The 20,771-nt window shown below is 32.0% G+C and overlaps 1 pseudogene; it reads right to left on the minus strand.

Moving 5' to 3' along the window:
• Nucleotides 1-517: 517 nt before the first annotated feature.
• On the minus strand, nucleotides 518-1,851 carry LOC113376007 (annotated as a pseudogene).
• Nucleotides 1,852-20,771: the final 18,920 nt, after the last annotated feature.

Raw genomic sequence — 20,771 nt, forward strand, 5'->3', positions numbered from 1 at the left:
ACAGACAAATATTTATTTTAATTTATCACTAATTTACATGCTTTATTAATTATTATTTATTATTAACTTCTCTTAGGGAAAAGCAATAATATAATTGTAACACTGATTAGTTCAGATTGTATGCTATTTACATTATTCGAATTAACCATATAATACTCTATAATACTCTTCTTTTATCCATGGACTTAACTATTTTTTTATAATAATTTTCATTTAATATACATTTCACATATTCTTTATAATGATTATTATTAATTAATTGAACTGCAGTATTTTTTATTCCTGTTTCTACTTCTGCAATGAGCGTTTTGTTAAATCGACATACCAGTAACTATAAATAATCAGTCAGCTTACTTCGACAATATATATTATTTATATTTATACTTACATAAAATGTTATACATTTCATTCAATAAAAATTATCAATGTTTCATGCAACATTGTATAAATCACATTTTTTTAAATCTAATAGATCTGAAAATTGTAAGTCAGTGTGTAAAAAATTAGAATTACTAAATTAATTCTCAATCTTCTCGATTTCGTCGGGATTTTCAGTATCTAAGAGTCGTATTTTTCTCCCATAATAATTTTCGATATCACGACAAACTTCCATGGCATGGTCAGAATCTATTAAGTTTATTGCAATTAAAGATTTACCGAAACGTCCAGTTCTTCCAATTCGATGTAAATAAGTTACATAATCTTGTTATGAAGATCTACAGGCATGTCGAAGTTTACAATGATTGTCACTTGTTCTATGTCTATTCCTCCAGATAAGACGATTGTGGTAATCAAGACTTTCTCAACCCCATTTCTATATCTGTCCAGAATGTCTAGCCTTTGCTCTACTGTGAGTTTACCAGACAGAACTGACACGGAATGTCCATCTTCACACATCTTTTTGGCAAGCCAGGAAGCAGTTCTTCGAGTATGGCAAAAAATAATAGCCTGGCCAACTGAAATAACTCCATATATATTCGTGATAGCAGTATACTTCTCATTTTCATCTGCACACTTTACGTAGTACTGTTTAATACTTTCCAAAGTCTCTTCTTCTCGTGATAATTGAATAACTATTGGATTGGGAATGATCATATTTGCAAATTCCATCACAGCCGAGTCAAATGTAGCAGAGAACAAAAGCATTTGACAACTCGGTGAAAGCTGCTTATGTAAACGTATACACAGGTCTTGGTGTCCTTGCTTAGAAATCATTACATCAGCCTTATCGAAGACACAAACTTTTATTTGTTTCACGTCGAAGGCTGAATATTTCAATGCCCAATCCAATAACTTTCCAGGCGTTCCTATCAACACTTGTGCATCGAGTTTAAGGCCCCTGGAAAGTTCCTGTCCTCGCACAGCATACACTGTCCTAATGTTTGGACAATATTGACTCATTTGTGCGGTCACTTCACCCGTTTGTATGGCTAATTCATAAGTGGGATTTAGACATATGACCTGTGGGTAGTTCTTTGTAGCATCCACCCGACTTAACATACACAGAACAAAAGCTGCAGTTTTTCCTGTGCTGCTTTGAGATTGTGCTATCATGTTTTGTGGAGGATCAGCTAATAAGGTAGGCAAGGTAGCTTCCTGAATTTTTGATGGCATATTAAAGCCCATGGCATAAATTCCTCTAACCAACTCATCTTTTATATTCAATTCTTCGAATTTGACACTGGACACTGTTGCAGATGAAGGGCTTGCTGATTCACCTAGCCTCACAGTGTCGGGTACATTATCGTGAGCATTATTATTGGCATCTTCTGGAGTCTTCTGGAGACACATCGTGTCGATCTTTTGTGATAAATCCTTCTCGGCGTGTGGCCATTGAGCGCGGTCAGTCATTGTATCTAGCAGAATAATTATATTAGTGTTCATGAGTTTTAACCATATTTGAAACGGTTTTAGTTGATTTTTTAATAATATTATTATTAATTTTGAATAATAGTGCGGTACCTTTTACCTGGTCAGCAGTCTCACAATCCTACACAATATAAGAATATATTCTTATATACTATAATTATAATTCATGTACAAACGCTCGAAACAATTAATACGCATGGAGCGCTATAGAGTATAGAGAGACGCACAGTCAAAACTGTCAATGGACAATGTTTTGGCGCAAAAATGTAGTAATTCAAATAATTTAAATTAACTTTCAATAATGAAATCAAAATTCAAAACTAACATTTATTTTGTGTTCATTGATTTTAATAAAAGCAAAAGATTTTGATAAAAAGTGATTCCTTTTTAACTTCTCGTAAGGTAAGTAATAGCAATCGAAAATAAAAATTCGTATATATCTTTGTTTCAAAGGTTTCTGAACATTTTGGCATACCGTAGAAAAAAATGTGTGTGTGTATGTGCGGATACAATTTTTCAGCGACGATTTCGGAAACACGGATCAACCAATTTGAATGATTCAAAAAACATTCGATTCCCATGGATGAGGAAACGAGCCGATCAGTTTTCAGCCAAGGTCCTGCCTTTTCAAAAATAAGGGGCAAAAAAAGCCAAAAATGGAAATTCAGTTTTTAATAGAAGGGAACGTTCGATTTGAACAATTCAAAAAACATTTTACTTGTATGCCTCGAGTAGAAAATTAACTAATTTTTTTTGAAGACAGATTTGGCAGATTTGACATCTCTTTCTGAGCCCTTTCTTGGAAGACAGTTTCCAAGATCCAGAAAAAGTTTCAAAAAAAAAAAATTGCTGAGTAAAAACGATCATTTGACGAATGCATGTCAAATTATTGGATATTTTATAGTGATTGCAATAATAAGTTTACAATTTTTTTGTATTCTGTACCAAGATTTTTAATTTTATAAGTTTACTCTATAGTTGAAACATTTTCAACATCATGGAACAACTGATTGGAATGAATCAACGTACTTGTTAGTTTTTGCGCAAAGCACGTCGTTCATGAAATACGGATCTAAAAGTGTGTAAAAATAGAAATACAGTTTTTGAGGGTACAGGTAATCCGATTACAATGATTCGAAAAAACAATCTGCTTGTGTTTATGGCGCGAAAAAAATCTTTTATAAACAAATGCAAAAATTTCAAAAATCTCAAAAAAAAATCAAAATTAAAAAACATCAAAATTCCAAAGAAAATTGTTATATTTGTTACATATGCATTGTTCTCGCGCATTATCAATAAGATACAAAATTTCAAGAAATTGTATTTTACTTAATTATCTGATGTGAAACATCCAATGTTTTTTGAATAATTGTAAAACACATCTCTTTCTGAGCCCCTAGTCATTGTGAATTTTGTTCTGAATATACTTACGTTATTAATTCTTATAATAATTAGGATCCGGCTCAAAGGACTAATGTAAAGGATGAGGCTTTTTAGACGGTTTCGGAGTAGTTCATTGTATATAATTCAATAGCTTTTACTAGAAAATGGAGTATATTGAGAAAAGTAAGAGTATCTATACGTGAAGAATTATTTAATTCAAGATTAGTTTATTGAGGATTTATGGTACAATTAAAATAGATAACAATCGAAAATAATACAGTGATAGTTACAAAACGCACAAACGAACAAGTATCACGAGCAGAAAGAAATAAACGAAATGGCGAATTATTAGTTCTTACACCGCCCCATCATCCACCTTGCTTTCCATCAGTGCTGCCGAATATGGAATTCAATGAAATGTAAGTTTCTATTTCATTTTCATAATTGATATATAATATTGGAACCATCGATGACACCAAAATACTACCGACAATGCCAAATATGTATGTAGGTTCTTTCTGCTGCTAACAAAGCTGTTTCTGTGGAGGCTGATCAGTAAAACAGACGAAGACGTTTGATGTATTTGTTTATTTCATGACTTCTTGTGCAGCTCTATTAACATATAACCTAAACAATTGAACTTGAATACGACTCCATTGATAACTAATACTACTGACCCATGTTGATCTGAACTTTATGAAAACTAAATGACGACTGACTCCGATTTCATATTGATCTGAACTTTATGGAAACTTAACGACTGACTGAAGACTGCGTCATTGCAAGCCTTTTTAACAGCTCGCCCTGAATGTCACCATGTAATCCCAGTTTACAATGTTTTACGACTTGTTCAATGTCACTGCATAGTGCAATTCAATACTTTACTTAGTTGTTTCTGCGTATTTGTGGTTTGGGAAGGAATTTTATCAACTGGACTTGTCAAGGATATCTCGAGCATACAATGTAGTTACATTTATAATATTTACTTATAATCATAACGAATGGGTGAATACCCACTTCAATATATTTGAGTGGGTATCCTCTTTCTACTAAAGCTTATATTTTACATATAGCAAAGCAAGGAAAAATGTTATGATAACAAAATTTTCGATGATGCAGTTATCTTAAGATTCTTGCTTGCTTTGTTTATATGTAAAATATGCCTGATCGCACAGTAAAAAATTAGACATTTACAAAATTTTCACTGCCAATAAACTAGCATTGCTATAACAACGCTATGTTAGGAGCTCTGTTATGGCAGAATGCCCCATTAATTGCTACCTCGTAAAATATAAAAAAAGTTCTACTTCAATTGCGTATTGCGTATGAATCTTATGCGCACTCTATTTTTATAATGTTTTAACTAGATATTTCATATGTAGTATTATATATGTGTTTATTATTTCTGACTTTAATAATATAACTTGGTCTAAAATACCATCGATGATAAAATTATTCGCCAACATTCCACAAAAAGAATTCCAATATATTTCCACATATCAGAATGCCATTACACTACATCTGCATCTCATAAAATTAATTAAACTGTATCAATATTTTAAATAATTCAAATAATCTGTATCAGCATAAAATTCTCGCTAGTGTCGCGAGAACGGCGGCAATGAATTACCGCAACACATATGATTAGTTATTAGCTATTCTATGAATCCGTGAACACAGCAAAATGCTGCTTTACCGTGTTCAACCTTATTAATACTTAGTTCTGGTTTAATTAAACATTACTCGCCCTCTGTGGCACGTAGTAATGCAAGTTAAATGAAAATTATGTATCAAATAAAAGTGCCGGCACGTTTCCATAATCTCTTTTCTATCGTTAGCGGCTACGTTACCTGCCTCGTTCCCGCAAAACTCGGTGGAAACTGAGGTGTTGCACACAGGGCGGGCGGTGCAATGTACGCAGATAAACTGACTGATTGAAATTTATAGGGATATAATTTTGTTTAGTTATTTGTTATGGCATAAATATGCTATAAATAAATACCTCTGTATTATTGATCTATTAAATGTAAAATTTGACTACAAATACGCACACAAATATATGGGTCATTCTTTTGCAAACCGCACACCAATTAACAATTTAACCCTTTCGACTCGGATGCCGCCGCTCCGGCGGCATACTCATTTTACCGTTGTGCTCGGATGCCGCCGCTCCGGCGGCATAATATGTTTTACCGTTCCGCTCGGATGCCGCCACTCCGGCGGCAAATCGTGTCGTCGCAAACTAAACTTACAACGTTTAATTTGTTTTAATTTTTTTTAAATTAATTTACTACTGCATTTATTTGTTGATTGATTTATTAATTTTATAAATAAATATATAACAAAATTAATTTATTTGCTCATGATCCCCATAATTCTAATGAAGATCTGTGCAGAAATGATTTTTTAAACAATATAGCATAGTTTTGAGTGCATTTTTTTTTAATTTCCAATTTTTTTATTTTATTATCACAATAACTATATTTAAAAGCAATATAACCACATTTTGAAAAAATCCGATACAAAAAAATTCCGAGTTGAGAGATAAGTATAGCGCTATAATATTCCGAGCGCAGCGTACCGACTAGCAGTCCGACTCCCGAGTGGAAAGTGTTAAAATTGTCTTATTTTTTACAACTGCTTTACAAAAAATCATTTAGCACTTATTTCAGGATTTTGCCGAAAAAAAGCCTTTTTAAAATCTTTAAAAAATATGTTACTATAGTTCTATACTATGCGTCTTAAACGAATCCTATTATAATTTGATCTTCACTTGATCATGAAAGACAACTAATGGTATGTAGCATCGTGCCTTAGGGCAAATTGCTGGAACTTCCCGTACCGTAACAAAATGTTCGAAACATATTAAATGTTTTGAAATAGATTATTATAAATACTGTAACACTGTATAATATTTATAAGAATTATATAATCTGAATCACAAAGTCAAAAATATTTATTTCAAGTATGTAAGTGAGCTTTAAAACTTTAGCCAGAATTAAAATTGGAATCTGAATTATTTTCGATTAATAAAAAAAACAAAAAAAAATGAAATGAATTTTTTTTCCAAAAGCAATTGTTTTGTCAACACAAGCAGAAAGTTTTTTGAATCGTTCAATTCGGATGCTTATTTCTCTCAAAACTGTCATTTTTTGTGTATTTAGCTCTGTATCTTTGAAGTGGCCGGGCTTGCCTTTGCCAAAAACTAATAGCCATTTCCTCCAATCATTACTAATTGAATGTTTGTTAGATCATTCAAATCGGAAGCTCCGTTCTCTCAAAAACTCGATTTCTATTTTTTGCACTCTTTGCTCTTTATCTCCGTATCGGCTGGACCTGCCTTTGCCAAAAACTAATCAGCACATCTCCATATCAATAATAATCGATTTTTTTTAACCATTTAAATCGGTTGATCCGTGTGAACGAAAAAATGCGGACAAACAAAACACACACATACATCCATTTTTTCTGAGGTATGCCAAAATGTTCAGAAACCTTTAAAACGTCGAGAAATGCAAACATTTTTATTTTCGATTTTCGGCCCATTACTATAACTACCCTACGGGAAGTTAAAAATATGAAATAATTTCGTAATATGGTTTACTTTCAAAGCAAATTATGAGTTTGCTTTCTCATTGTGAATTATCTAAATACTAGGTATTGAAAATAAAAATACTAATAAATGTTTTTATTTTTTAATAACGAATTCTATTCCGACTTGTGAGCTACGTATGTGCATATTTTCCTTTCCGCCAACAAATACTTTGGCAAATCGTACACGTAATGCAATGCCATTATGCAAGAAAAATGCAGTTCTCGGATTGCAGAAACTTCTTAGCGGCTTCTTAAAAACAAATCTACTAAAGCAGACTTATCGCGACAGCGTGAAATAGTTTCGCGCACATACACAACATACGAAAAACTAACCGAGTCGAAGCACACGGGGAATTTTCATCCTCTATAGGGCTGTTAAAATCTGCGTTCATTTGGAAACATTCTTTAGAAAATTGCATTTAATTCGGCGAATGCAGAGTAATAGACGGAGCATCCTGAAAAGTGCGACACGAAATGCTTTACAGCGAAAATACCTCTGTATTAAAATTGAAGTTTATATTTTTCCTGCTAGGATGTCTACCTTTCTTGTGCAATGAGACGGACTTCACTTGTTAGAATTTGTTTCATGATTTTTAATATATTCATATTCATATTTTAAAACTAATGGTGCATGGCATCGTGCATTAAGCCAAATTGCTGAAAGTTCCCGTATTAGTGTTTTTTTAAAGTAATTCATTAAGTAAATAACATTCATGGAATAAAAATAATCAATAAATCAAAAAAATTGAGCAATGTTTTTAAAGTATTAATATAATCATTAAACTATCATGAATTATTTACGTTCCAAATTACATACCAAAATGTTGTTTTTGGAATTCGTGAACTATTCATCTTTAGAAAATTTATTTCTTAAATATAAATATTTTTTTGTTTAGAGAAATAATAAACATGAATGCAAAAACGTAAAAAATATATGTACATGTGCTTAACTGCCTATCTGTTTACCTGATTGCATGTCTACCTATCTACATATTTAATTGTTTGCCTGTTTATCTGCCCATATATCTACATATTTATCTATCTTCCAGTTTGTCTACCACTTCACCAATCTATTTACCGATTCATCAGTTCATTTTTCCACCAATTAACCTGTCCATCTGTTCATCTGTCTCTTTATCTTTCATAGCTATTTATGTTTACCTGTTTACCCGCCTGCCAATCCACCAGGGTGCTATTCTACCTATCTATTTCCTGACTTACCACTCTATCTACATATGTCTACTGGTTGTCCTATTTATCTATATACCTGTCTATATTTTTTTTTTTTTTTTTTTTTATTTTTATTTTTATTTGGCTTCGCTTACTCTGAGCATTTAGCCACCTACAACATTTATTTACATTCTATACTAATTTTACATCATATTCAATCTATATTCTATTCTTCTTATACTATATACTTTCTTTCAACTTATCTTCTTCACATAAATCCTATTCCTTTTACGTAGTTCAACTTAACTTCATTCTTCCTTATTTTATCTTCCTACTTCTTTCTTCCTACTTCTTTCTACTATTTCATTTTTTTTATTTTCAATTCTAATTCAATTTTTATACATTCTAATATCTTATACATTCTAATCATTTTTAACATACATCTTACAATTGAAATTCTATACATTCTGATATTTTTTTTTACAATTGGAAGCGCCAGGGATCGAACCAACGATCTTCGGCATGTGAGTCGGACATGCTCCCTCTGAGCTATGTCCGCCACATATACCTGTCTATTCAACTATTTACTGTCGTACCTACGGGTCTATCTGTCTGCCTGTTATACTATCTATTACTATAGATCTATTTAAACCAGTCAACATGTCGGCCTGTCTACCTGGCTACTTTTTTTTTAATTACAATCTGTCACACTACAGGACATTCAGTAATTGTTTTGACTTTTTATTATATGGATCTTGAATGGATGGCAACCCAGTAGCTGTCCAATCCAGTTATGACTAATTATCTATATTCAAAGTGTTTGCTGACATTTTTATTACATATGCAACTATACCCACGAGAAGCGATTTTCACTTGAGGATATATTTGAAATCTATAACCTCAAGAGGAAATTTGACATCAAAGTTGCCTGATGTAGACTATGGCGGACTAGTTGGTGCTAGCCCACGTTCTAACCGATATCGCCATCGCTGGCTCACCTGGCTACTTGACTATATATTTTCCAATTGGTTTACCAATCTATTTTTGTATACTTTTCATATTTTTTATTTGTATATCTCTTCACATGTCTACTTGCCTACCTGTACACCCACCTACCAGTCCATCTGTGTATCAACAATTCTATTCGTATGTAAATCAATAATAATGATTTACAATGATCATTTTTGAACACCAAATTATAGTTTTTTGGCTTTTTCTCGAGCAACCCCAAAACTGCTGGACCTACTTCGCAAAAATCTGATAAAGTATCCATTTCGTCATTACAAGTAAAATGTTTTTTGAATCATTCAAATCAGATGCTGTGTTCTATCAAAAACCTATTTTCTATTTTTTGCATATTTTGTCGAAAACTAACCATTACATCTTCCCGTCAATAAAAATCAAATAGTTTTTGGTTTATTTAAATCGGTTTATAGCCCAGTCATTTTAGCTTAAATTAGGTAAGAATCTCGCATGGTGAGATACCCAGCTGTTAATTTGTAAAAACTTGTATATTGACACCCTAAAAGTTGTCTCAAAACCTACATATGGTAGGGTGTGCGCAACTATTAAATTTTAAGGTCAAAGTTCACAAAAATTGGAGCTTTTTCTGTGAATATCTCATTTTCTATGGGTTTTTTGCAATTTGTGTTTATTATCAATATTGTAAAATACAAAATTCTCTACAAGTTTTGTTTGAATTTTTTTTTCATACGGTGAACCGTTTTCGAGATTGAGGGCGGAGAGTGCGCGGTCAGAGCATCACTTCAGGTCAACCGGTCAAAAACGCGCCATATATAGTTGATAAACTATCAATAGATCAATGATTTATGAATATTTGTCAATTTTTATTAACTTATATGGTTTATTTCATCATTTTTTCTCAACCTATCCACTTTTTATTCAGTATTAATTTATTTAACAACACTTACCTGCCCATGTAATTACAGAAATGTTAATGAAAATATAGGAATTATATTCGAATTTAAATCTAATTAATATTAATAACTTCTTACACGATGAAAAACAACTAACTAAAAAACAATACGATAACAAACAAACAATAAATTATGAATTTATCTTTATCTTTATTAAAAAACTAAACTAAATGACTCGACAGACGTTGTGCATCTAAATTTTTTTTAATGTATTAAATTTTTTTTATTACATGTAAAAATCATTAGACAAATTCCGAACCTTAAATTAATTTTTATTTTTTTAATAATGATCAGCACATTCCTTCTATTCTATGAGCTATTTTGATTGACCCTCCTCCAATATCGATGGAATATTTTTTGAATCATTCTAATCGGTTGATCCGTGCTCTCGAAATCGTGGGCAAAAAATTGTATCTAAACATACACAAATAAATTTTACTACATAATAAAATATTTATAAATTATATATAGTAGTTACCCCAGTGGGTATGTACTACTTGATGCAATTTCCAAGTTAATTGGCCAATTTTTTTTGTATTTTTGATTCTCATGTATGGAGCAGCGGAGCAACGAGTGAATTGGGGTGATTTTCTAACTTTTGATAATTAGTCGATCTTGTTTTTAAGAAGTCCTTAATATATAGCACTCTTAGATCATCATGTACAGTTTTGTTGCTAACGAACCACGGAGCACCTGTCATCATTCTAAGTAGTTCAAAAAATAGTATAATTTAGAATTTTTTCCGATTGTATTAACTTACCTTACAAAAGTAGAAAAAGGTCGCATTACAAATATCATGAATACCCAAGCACGAATCGTATACAATCCGAGCCTAGCGTCAATCTTCAGTCAGGGGACTATTTCTATACTATGTTCCGGGCCATTTCGCCATCCCTTGATCAAAAGGGGCACGCACATGACTCACGCACGCCGGCGACGCGTATAAATCCGATTATGAAAGTTTTATGAACGAGATAAAACTTAAAATGGGGAAATCCGCTCAGAAGCAGGAACGGCGGATTAAGAACGGGCCAGGACGGCCGACGCGTTTATTGTCCGACGCCAGGAAGAAAATTATCAGCGATGCTCAATCGACGGGAAGAAATATAAACTGAAAATAATAGTTGACATCGTGTAATAAAAAGTCATAAAGTATTGATCGAAAATTTATCTATTTCGGTGCACTCATAATTGCCTTCAGCATGACTAAATTTATGTTTGTAGGTTGGATTTTGAACTGTGAAAAATATTTTATAAATCTTTTATGAACCAATTTATTCATAACTATGAAGGACTGACTTCGTTAACGGACGTACAAGGGTGCATTATAACATTTTGCTTCGTAGTAAATTTATAATTTATTTTTAAGATTCATTATCTATTATATAATTTTAACTGTTTATTGTCGAAAGTATGTTGTTATTTTATCTTACTCAATATTTGATTATCCAAATGAATAATATTGAAGATGTAAAACTACGCTGCATTGTATATACAAGTTAAAATATGCAATTTTACATAAGATAACTTGAATAAATAGTTCTTCCAACTCCAACTAATAAATATTTCAGACAAAATACCAAATCGTGGTTATATACAGTGTTATCTCTGTAAGAAATGCACCGATGAAATTTATAATTTGCCTTTAAATATTGATTTTTTTAACAGCGATCAGAACTTATGAGTTCTATAAGCTGTTGTAATGAATTTCTTACAAACTGCGTTATTATAGATGGCAACCCAGACAGATGTCTCACCTCTATATGATGAATTTTATTATTACAATTATTGTAATAGTGATGAATTTCTATTGGTGCAGCAATGCCGTATCAGGGCTGTTTTTACTTGGAATCATATTGTTATCTACATTTCCAAGTGAAAACCGTTGTCACTACTACTTGACAACAGCTCCTCGAAGAGAATTCGAACCTGGGACCCCCGAACCAGGTCTAGTCGTTCTAGCCACTTACCTACGAGCGAGCCGTGCTTTAAAATATAATGTAGCTATTATTTCGAAAAATCCCTCTGAAATTAAATAAAACAATTGGCCTATTTGCCCCGTAGCCTTCCCAATTTACCTTGTGTGTGAGGTAATAAAGACCCTTTACCAATTTTTGACAAACAGCAAAATATACACATTTTTACAATACTGTAGTAGCTGGAATTTCTACTGAACATAGTTAAATAATTGCTTGTTTTATATGTGTTATTTGTTGCGATATAATTGGTTTGGTGTTTATAACGTAATTGCTGAAAGCAAAATTGGACCTATTACCCTGTAATATAGCATATAGGTATAGACTATAGATTTTAAAATTAAAAAGTATCAAATTTTAAGTAGATAAAAATATAAATCAAATTACCGCCATAGTCTTGATTATTGGCAAAAATAAAAACTTACACATCAAGGTAGAGAGGTTTAATTCAAACTTTCATTAATTTTTTTTTATGTAGTTTTGACCAATCTGAGAACGATTGTTTATATTTTATATTTGTTATATTTTGAACGATCTAATATATTTTACATACGTTTCTAATATTAATTTCTTTTGTATATAAGAACTACTCGTGAGTCATCTCCTTCTTCTTACACTTTGAGAGGTCGTATTTCTAAGAAGCTCTGAACGATTTTACGAATAGCTGGAACTATATACGCAACGTGTATGATTTCTTTTGATTTATTTGAAGACGCAGGACAATTTAGTTTCGGCTACGAGGCCCATTCTACTATATTTCTACGACACAATGTGTCCGCCACCGCAATAGATACGCAACGCGTCCCAGACGCATTTTTCATCTAGGCGGATAGTGGCGGTGTGGCCGGGAGTGGAAATATTATACGATATTTTTGAATTTATTTCAAATTTAAATATACTGGCATGGTGATAACTGTTTTATTATTTTATGTGATGGAATTTTATTGATTTCAGTTTATCGTTGGTCTTAACTATTGGTGCATGGCATCGTGCCTTAAGGCAACTTTCCGTACCAAAAATTTATTTTCTTAAAAAAGCACTAAAATATTTTGAAAACTTCGAAAGAATAAAATTTTTGAAAATTTTGAAAAATGATTTTTTTTATATTAACTTCCCGTAAGGTAAGTTATAGTAATCGTCCAGAAATCAAAAATAAAAATTTTTGCATAACTTCACGTTTCAGAGGTTTCCGAACATTTTGACGTACCTTAGAGAAAATGGCTGTGTGAATGTATGTATGTATGGATACAATTTTTCATCAACGTTTTCGGGTCCACGGATCAATCGATTTAAAATATCTATGAGACATTCTCTTCTTCCTATTAATAAGGAGACGTGTTGATTAATTTTTGGCAAAGCCGGCCCAGCCGTTTTGGAGATACAAAGCAAAGAGTGCAGAAAATCAAAATTCTGTTTTTGAGAAAACAGCATCCGATTTGAATGATTCAAAAAATCATCCAATTCGTAATGATGAGAAGTTGTGTTGATTAGTTTTTGGTAAAAACAGGCCCAGCCGTTTCAGAGATCAGGAGCGAAAAGTGCAAAAATTTTGTAATCAAAAAACATTTTGCTTGTAAAGAAACGAGTAGTTTAGGAATGCAAAAAATTTAAATCCCAAAATTTAAAAAAAAATTAAATTACAAAAATGATTCGGATTTTAATTTTAGTTCCAGCTAGAGTTATAAAACTCTTTTCTATACTTTAAATAATTAATATTAACTTTGTAATTCAATTTGTTATTCAAATGCGAATAATGAAAGTTACATTATTTATAATAATCTATTTGAAATCATTTAATATTCCTCGAATATTAAATTATTTCACTACGGTACGGGAAGTTCCAGCCAATTGCCTTAAGGCACGATGTCGCACATCTCTCGTTTTTTTTTTTAAATTATAAACCCTTCAAAGCAATCGCGCTGCGTAGCTGTTTAAGCGTTAAAATATCGTAGCGCGTAAGCGCCGCGTGGAAGTCCAACTTTAGCAACGCCCCTTAGTTGAATGCAATACATTCAAACCGTTTTTAAGATGACCTCATGTCATAAGATTTTGTAATACAAATACAACTACTGAGTAGTCAATACATAGAACTTCGACTGATTTCTGATTGTTCATGTTTGTTTGTATATGATTTTTTTAATTAAGTTTTTTTTGTCTAAATACATAAGTACTTCGTTATCTCGGGTTGAAATTGGTTCATTTTAAATTGTGACAGACAGGTATGTACGACCCATGTACATTTCCCAAGTGTAAAAGAAATATGAACTGATTTTGAAGTTGAACTCGTATTTGAAACATATTTTCTGCCATGTAGTACCAGTTGGAGGCAAAATATTGTCGGTCAACACACCCGTGAACAAAATAGCCGTGTCATTCATCAACGAGAAATAATTCCGCATTCATCAAAAACAATTTTCTAAATCGTTGAACGACCTGCCGGTCGTAAGTTATGTATTGGTGCTTTGTCCATCATGTATTTGTTCGGGTACAACACAATACAAGCGATTATTTGAAGTTTCCGAGCGTTGTATTGCTTTTTTTATCAATTCCAAAATTCGCGAAATGCTTTGACGTCGCGAATCGTCGGTTCGCATTTTTTGCAGTCCGAATGACATTACATAATCCTATTACTTCCATAACAATAGGATCCCCATCGATATTTCTCACTAATCTGATTCGTACATGCTGTTCGCGTTGTAGGCTTCCATCAAAGTACTCGGCCGTGACGCAGAATGACACGTTAGTCAATTTTCTGAGCTCATGCCCGAATTACATTGAACGAAAAAAATTGTGGAACAGACACATTATTAATCTAGATATTCCTTTTCCGACATTGTTAACGCACGTGCTTTTTTATACACTCTATTCTTTTATTTGTAAAATTATTACATACTTTAAAATTGTGGTGCAGCTTTTTAACTTCCCGTAGAGTAAGTTATAGTAACCGCAAAAAATCAAAAATGAAAAGTTTTGCATATTTTTACGTTTCCAAGATTTCTGAACATTTTGGCATACCTCAAAAAAATGAATGTATGTGTGTGTGTGTAGTATGTATGTATGTTTGGATACAATTTGTCGGCCACGATTTCAGGCGCACAAATTAACCGAATTGAATGGTTCAAAAAATATTCGATTCCTATTGATGTGAAGACGTGCTGATTACTTTTTGGTGAAGACAGATTTAGCCGTTTCGGGGCAAAATGTAGCAAGAACGGTAATTCAGTGACTATAATTATCAATTTGAAAATGTATAAAACAATTGTCGTAAATTGTTGATCTTTTTTTTATTACTGATTCTGGTACAGAAATTTTCAGCAATTTCCCGTAAAGCACGATTGAACAACAGTCAGAACTTAAAAGTTCTATAAGCTGTTGTGCTGATTTGACTTAAAACTTTGTTGGCCGGCTTTGATATCAATTTTTACACCAAAAGATTTGGCGCGACCTATATGCAAGAGAAACAGCTTTTTAATTTTTCGAATATTTTGAAGCAAACATATTGGAAATTTATTCAATTCTTTTTTTTGGTTTATTGTTTATAGCAAACTGTACACAGTACATTCAGCTACTTTACAGATATATTATTTGACAGCGTAATCGCTATCCTACGATAGCACCTTCTTAGATATTATGTATTTTGATGTAGTAAATCATTGTAGTTTTTTTTTTTGAGGCGCTTTACTGGCAAAGGCTCTTGATGTATTAACCAGAGTTGGGGACATATTTTGGAGCATTCACGATTTCTTTCAAAAATTTGTTTTGGAACCTCGGTTAGTAGTTATGTTTGATTTACTGGCCGCACCCCATAGTTTTAGACCGTAGGACCATATTGGTTGAATAATTGACTTGTATATTAAGAGTTAATTTTCTATTGAGACTTGTGATTTCCAGCCCTTTAACCAATTAAGTTGCAATTCAATTCTTAACACTTGCTTTTGAGTATTTTTGAAATCGATCAAAATTTATAATGTTAATTGGTCATATTTAATTTATCTGAACTGATTCTTTAAAGCTATAGACACGTGCAAATAAATCGAGTATAAAAATAGTTCAAAGGTTTCAATTAAATAATATTTAGATTAAAGGGCGGTGTTGACCAATTATGTTAAGCGCAGAGACTTCATAATTGAGTAGAATGCTGCTTAAAACCTAATTATTTAGTATTGAATTTTATTGATTTTAATGTAGTTCTAACAATAAGATTCTTATTTAGCCTAATCTCCAGAAAGTAACACTTCGTCTCTTGCATGCTTTAACTTAAATTTCCAAACCAATTAAAAAGCTGCTATAAAATGATATATTTAAATATTTGTTCTAGATAAAAATTAAATCTAAAAGTATGCAATAAAAGAGAAAATTGTTATTTTAAGTGGTTTCAAAACAGTTTACATTATTTCAAAGTCAATTAGAAACATTTTCAGTGTTCAATGGGCTGCTACTTTATAAGTATTTTCTACTGCCTCGCTTTTCTATTAAAACGAATATAAATTCTATTTGATATCAGTTTGCACTTGAAATGTTGTAATTAATATGTTCATAATTAATAATCGCTTGTATTGCGTTGTAGGCGAACAAATACATGATCGACAAAGCACCAATACATAACGTGCAAGTTGCGAGACCCAGGCTCTCACATCTGCACTACGAACGCGCTGGTTTTCAAACATAGTTACGGTTATTAGTATAATTCGCAGATGTAATGATTCATTGCAGTTGCACGAACTTCCCGACATTTGTTTACAAAAGACTTAATCAATAAGGTAAAAACATATTAATGTATGAGTGATTTGTAAGTATACTGGGTTGCTGTAAAATTTAATATGGGTTGCTGTAAATGTAATAAGTAAATTAGTTCAATTATGGAAACTCTTGCAAATTATTAAATTCAAAAAAATACAAGCATGCTAGTTACTTTTGACAAATAGTATGAATATTATACATTTATACACGCGAAGCATGGAGAAGGATATTCGGAGAAGGGCATAGCAGGGAGTCAAATTTACAGAAATTAATTATATTTTGATAACTTTTTGAAAGTAAGCAAGAAGAACTGCGTTTGTTCAAACAATTTGAATTTAAAAAGATAAAACGAGATTCGGAAAATCTTTTAAGGTCCACATTTTTTCTTTACTAAACTAAACAAAACTTAACCAAGCCGTGTTAAAATGAAGAACCTTAGGGGGCGTCCATTAATCACGTGAGGGGGAGGGGGGGTCAGACAAAAAATCACCAAATATCACGTGGGGGAGGGGGGGTGTAGTAAGATATCACGTGTATTTATTTTTTAACTGATTTTTAAAAAAAATTCAAATATTTTCAAAAAAAATGAAATATTTTACAGTTATTTCACGTAACTAAAAATACACGTGATGTTTGGTGGGGGAGGGGGGGTTAATTTTGAATATCACCATGTATCACCAAAGGGGAGGGGGGGGGTCCAAAAATCCTCAAAAACTCGCTCACGTGATTAATGGACGCCCCCTTATCTTGTATTTCTACGAATTCTATAAATTGAATTGCAAAGTTCATATTTTTGTTTCAGTTATAAATGTGATCTTTTGAATTTTAGCTTTAGAATTAAAATTAAAATCCGGAACATTTTCGATATCAAATATAAAAAAAATATTTTTTGGAAATTAAAAATATATTTTTAAAATAAAAAAAAATACTTTCATTATTGAATAAAAAAATATTACTGGCCATCCCCAAACACTTATTCTTACTTCACAGTGTCAACACAAGCAAAATACTTTTTGAATCAATCGAATCTGATGATTTATTTTTTCTTTATCTCCGAAACGGATGGATTCGTCTTCGCCAAAAACTAACCAGGACGTCGCGCCGTCAACACGCATCGAATGTATTTTAAATCAATCTAATCGGAAGCCCCATTTTCGCAAAATCGGAATCACAATTTTTTACATTTTTTGCTACGTATCTCTAAAATGTCTGGACCTGTTATTACTCGAATGTAACAACAAAACTCGAATGTGTCTTGAATTATTCAAATCGGTTGATCCGTGCGCCTGAAATCGCGAAGAAAAAATTATATCCATACATGCGCATACACACACATACACATATCTATTTTTTCTAAGGAATGCCAAAATATTTAGAAACCTTTGAAACGTAAAGATATGCATAAATTTTCATTTTTGATTTCTGAACGATTATTATAACTACGGAAAGTTAATAAACTAATCTTAAACAGTTTTATTTTTCGTAACGAATAATATCAGGTATCTTGATCTACATGTAACATTTACAGATCTCATGAGTATATTAACAATTTGAATATAAAATCTGAAAAATGAATTGAAAATACATTTTTGTCCCAAATTGAATATCAAAGAGTTCGTAGACAAGTCGCTATGGCGCAAAGTTCGTTCCGAAAGGACAAAGTTGAGAGTAACTCCTCCGCATGGTAGGAATATATAGTAAAGACAAGAAAACGAATAAACATCAATGTGTAAAATAAATTCTGTCGGTAAGTCGAGTCAATTGAAATATCTTTTCGAAGTACAAATGTCACGGCGGTCTTGTAATCCTCAAGGGCGTTATGCAGCGTTATACGGTAGCGTAAGCGAAAACACTCTTTTCCTATAGCAGTGCATACATATTTTCTCGCGGCTGACTGGCAATTTCTACGAGTGCAACGCTCATTGCAGAAGCACAGAACTAAAGTGGATATCGTTTTGTTTTTCAGCCATTGAAACCCTTAAAACAGGGATGGTAAGATTCTGCACTTATATTATAACCCTCGGTGTAGAATACTCTAATATTTCCATATATGGATTTTAGTTTATTAACACTCCGAATGAGAAGTTCGTATCAGCTTTATTCAGATAGTTCTGTCTCTAGACGTTTCAAGTAATTTTCAATAATGTGTCACAAGTATTGAAGTAATTTTTTGGCCGCGTATGTGTAGGTGAGTCAAAATTTGATATTCTTACATTCAACTTTACTTCAACGGGCCGGCGGTGGCGATATCGGTTAGAGCGTGGACTAGCAGCCACTAGTTCCAGGCTCGCTGGATCGATTCCCGCTACCGCCGTAGCCCGACATCAGGCAGCTTTGATGTCAAATTTCCACTTGGGATTATAGATCACAATATAATTCCAAGTGGAAATCGTCCTTCGTGGACATAGCTGCAACATCCAATCATATGCAACTATTAGACGTAAGAGCTAATATCAAAAATATCCCACACATAAGAGAATGGTTAATCGATGGATTGCCTCTCATGAAATAAAGTAGTATTAAGTCGTTAACCAACAGCTTATAGAACATATAGGAGTTCTGATTGCTGTTCAAACAATAAATAAAAAAAAAAAAAAAAAAAAAAAACTTTACTTCAACGACTGCACCGCATTCCAAAACTTTGAACGCTATTCATTAGAGTTGCGTAATGATAAGACTAGCCATTTATATTATATTTGGTGATATGATACATGATTTTCGATCACGGTTTCTTTAAATTTTGAAACGATTTTGATAATTTAAAAAATCTTCGAATGATATTAGTTGGGAAACGTGATAATTAGTTTTTGGTAAATATTGACCGAATTATGCCATTTTTAATGAAATTTAGCATCGTGATACAATTGTAGTCAAAACGAGCATCTTAACATACATTGGCCTACCAAAAGTGGTTCAAATATAAACATTTATTAACTGTTGGAATAATTTACTTCACTTCTGAAAGGAGCAATTGACAATTTCATTATCAAAATTTCTGATTAGTTTTATTCCTACTTGAGTGGTTATTTACACTTTATGCATCCTCAAGGCCAAATGCTACTTACAGGTAGTTTCTTGAGCTTACATTTAGCACAACCCGGAACAACCTAATTTTGTGTCAAAGTTTCCTATAAAATTCATATATAATTATTTATATTTAAGTTTATTTATATTAATGCAAAAAAAAGTTTAAACGTTTTCAACTTCAATGAAATAAAAATTACAAAAATATGAAACTAAAGAGTTGTTAAACCTTAGTATCTAATACAACTTTGTTACATGATTGACAGTTACTTGAAAAAATATTTACTATAATATGACCATATAATTATTAACTTGCCGTAGGGTAAGTTATTGTAATAGCAAAAAAATGTAAATAATTTTTTTTATATATCTTTAAGTTTCAAAAGTATTTGAACATTTTCGCATATCTTTAAGAAAATGATGTGTATGCATGTACGGCGGATACATTTTTTAACGACGATTTCGAGAACACGGATCAACCGATTTGATTGATTCAAAAAACATTTTACTTGCATTGACGCAATGAACAACTAGTGGAATTTTAGAAAGACAGAGCGATTCCAGAGATCCAATTATAGAAACAAAAAAATATGCAATTTGACGGTCAACAATGATCATTAAACATATGCACATTAAATTATCTGATATTTTTTAGAGATTATAATAATAAGTATAAATTTGGTGCATATTTCTATGGGTTCTGTACCAATGTTCACACGTTAGACTACAACACAGCGCCTACGCGCTTCAATATTTCCGCTCTAATACAGCTATGCAGCGCAATTGCATGAAAAAAAGGTTCAAAATTTTCAAAAAAAATTAAAATATAAAAAATTCAAATTTTTCAAAAAAGTCAAAATATTTCAAAAATCTAATTGTTTCAAAGTTTTTAAAATATTTCAAAAAAGTCAAAATATTTCAAAAATCTAATTATTTCAAAGTTTTTAAAATTTCTAAGGTTTTTTTTTAACAATTTTAGTTTTAAGTACGGGAAGTTCCAGCAATTTGCTTTAAGGCCCCACTAGTTTGAAATGTGTTAATTAAATTTCGTTGATTATTAATTATTTGATTTGTAATT

The sequence above is a fragment of the Ctenocephalides felis genome, unplaced genomic scaffold, assembly GCF_003426905.1.
Source record: "Ctenocephalides felis isolate EL2017-DRISC unplaced genomic scaffold, ASM342690v1 CF-g0.4_SCAFFOLD_01886, whole genome shotgun sequence".
Lineage (NCBI taxonomy): Eukaryota > Metazoa > Arthropoda > Insecta > Siphonaptera > Pulicidae > Ctenocephalides > Ctenocephalides felis.